General features: G+C 49.1%; 1 protein-coding gene across 1 annotated transcript in view; it reads left to right on the forward strand.

Annotated features, from left to right (window-relative positions):
- Prkce (protein kinase C epsilon) overlaps positions 1-2,500 on the forward strand; it is a 503,843-nt gene that overhangs the window by 14,929 nt on the left and 486,414 nt on the right. The gene's annotated exons all lie outside the window — the stretch shown is intronic.

Here is a 2,500-nt window from a genome sequence, read left to right on the forward strand (position 1 = left end):
TTTTTTTTTTTTTTTTTCAGGCTCTCATTGTGTAGTGCAGGCTGGCCTTGAACTAACTGTGTAGCCCAGGCTGGCCTCAAACTCATGACAATCCTCCTGCCTCAGCCTCCTGAATGCTGAGAGTACTGGCATGTCATATCATGCCTGGGTCTCATTATCTTGAAGTAGGTTTAATCAACCTGCTAACCAACCAACCTTTGGCTTTTCTAGCCCAGCTCCTTCGCTGCTGTATGACAGCGATCTTACTTCTTTTGCAGGTGACCTGTGGTCAGAGTTGCCAGATAAAACACATAATATCCAGTTAAATTTGAAATTCAGATAAAGAGTGAATTTTCTCTCCTTCCCCCTCTTTTCTCTCCTTATCCTTTTCCTCCTCTTCTCCTATTTAAGAAAAACCCCCGTAGCTATGCTTTGAGTAATGCACAGGATATGCTTCTACGTAAAAAAGTATTTTTTCTGAAATTACAATTTAACTGAGAGTCGCTCCTTTTATTTTCTAAAGCTGCTAACCTGGGCCTCTGTTCCCCACAACCCTGATAATGAAACTTGAGCAGGAATGGATCTGCTGTATCTTGTCCTCCTGAGGGTCTCGTATTCAAATAATTCTATCGTTAATCTTAAGTAGAGAGCTTTACCCCCATGACTAGGGATTGAACCTAGGGACTTTGCCCTGAGCTACATCCCTGGCCCATTTAAATTATTTTATTTTGATACAGTTCTACTATGCTGGCCAGGCTGACCTCAGACGTGGGCTGCTCCAGATTCAGCCTCGCAAATAGCTTTGTTACAGGTGTGTGCTGCGCCCGGGGAGGAGGGTTTTGATCGGTGACCCGTTTCAGGATCCCCTTGCATCAGGGCAGAGACACAGATCTTGGTCCTGAGAGTTCATTCCATCCTGTGACCCTGTTGTGCCACATGGCCACTTCAGTCCCCAGGGCGGCTGTTGGGGCTGTGCTGGCAGAAGGTGTGTAGTACCTGACCGTGATGCCCTCATGATTTATAACCTATTTTCTTCATTTTAGTTATACATTTATGTATTTTGAATTTTTTGTAAGACCAGGTCTTGCTATGTAGTTCAGGCTGGCCTTGAACTTGTGGCAATCCTTCTGCCTCAGGCTCCTGAGTGCTGGGGTATTTTCTTCATTGTTCTTAAGCTGCTGGGCTCTGAGTACTCAGTCGTGGCAACAGGTTGAGGGTTGGTTTTCCTGTCTGTGAATCTGCTCCCTTGGCGTCCAGGATTCTGTGTCAGGGTCCCGGCAGTCAGTACCCTTTTAGGGTGTGTAGAACCATGGTTGCCTCCCCGCAGCCCAGCAGCCTGCAGGACGGAGCCCAGCCTCCTCCCCGACTCCTTCAGGCCCAGCTGCTTCTGCTGCCTCCGGGCCTCTGCCAAGTATCTCTCACCCTCCGGGCAGGGAGCCTTCTCTGAGGGTTGGTTCCTGTCCTCCGTGTCTTTCCCTGCGCTGTGCTCCCAGGTCCCTGGTCCTGGAATGCTCCGGCCGCCCAGCCAGGTCGCCCTTCTCTCTGGCTGCCCTTCCCAGTGTGCCCTGGGCTATAGCTCCCTTGGCCCCTGGAATCCCTGGAATGGTTGCTGCTGGTGCCCGCCTCCCTTTCCGACTTCTGACGCCTGGTGTTTATGGTCAGTGCTTTGTGTCTGTTCTCCAGCAGAGACCAGAGAAGGCCCCGGGGGGTAAGAGCGCCTCCCTTTTGGTGCTAACCCTGAGCATTGCTTCTTCCATCGTAGATGCTGGGCTGGTTAAATACAATTTAGCACTAAATTATGATAATACTGACCTAAATAGTAGATGCTCTTTAGATATTCGTGCTGCGGTGTTCTTCAGTGGAAAAGGGAAGATGCTGAGATGCAGAAAGGTTTTATTTGTTACTCGTATCCTACCATTACTTTTTTAGACTGTGAACTTTAGTTTTTGTTTGGAGTGCTGAGGATCAAAGACAGGGCCTCACACATGGTTTCAGGTGTGTCTAGATGTCACCCCAAAGCCTCATGCCACCCTAGGTGGGGATTTTCAGAGGTGGCAGGATCTAGAGTGTATGGCCCTGGGATTAAGGATGCGATGCTGGGAATGAGTCAGGTGTTGTGCTAGGGTGAAGGATGGCCCTCGCTGGCTGCGCGTGCTACCCTCCCTCCGGGTAGGTGACTGGGTAGAACGTAAGGGACAGAAGGAGGGTTGTGGTGGTCGCTTGTCCCTTGCTGCTTGCTGCTTTTGTTGACCTCTGCCTGTTTGAACTGCTTCCGCTGTATAATGCCCCTCTCCCCCGTGCCACCCTGGCTTGAAGGCAACTGCTAATGGACTGAAAGCTCTAGAAATGTCAAACTGAAATAAATCTTTTTCCCTTAACTTTGGGGGTTGAGTATTTTGTCCCAGGAATGAGAAAAGTAAGATACCTGTGCTAGGCAGACTTTACCCCCAGTCCAAATTTTATTTATTATTGTTATTTTTTGAGACAGGGTCTCAAAAATTACCCAGGCTGTCCTGCTGGT

The sequence above is a fragment of the Octodon degus genome, unplaced genomic scaffold (genome assembly GCF_000260255.1).
Source record: "Octodon degus isolate 3935 unplaced genomic scaffold, OctDeg1.0 scaffold00020, whole genome shotgun sequence".
Lineage (NCBI taxonomy): Eukaryota > Metazoa > Chordata > Mammalia > Rodentia > Octodontidae > Octodon > Octodon degus.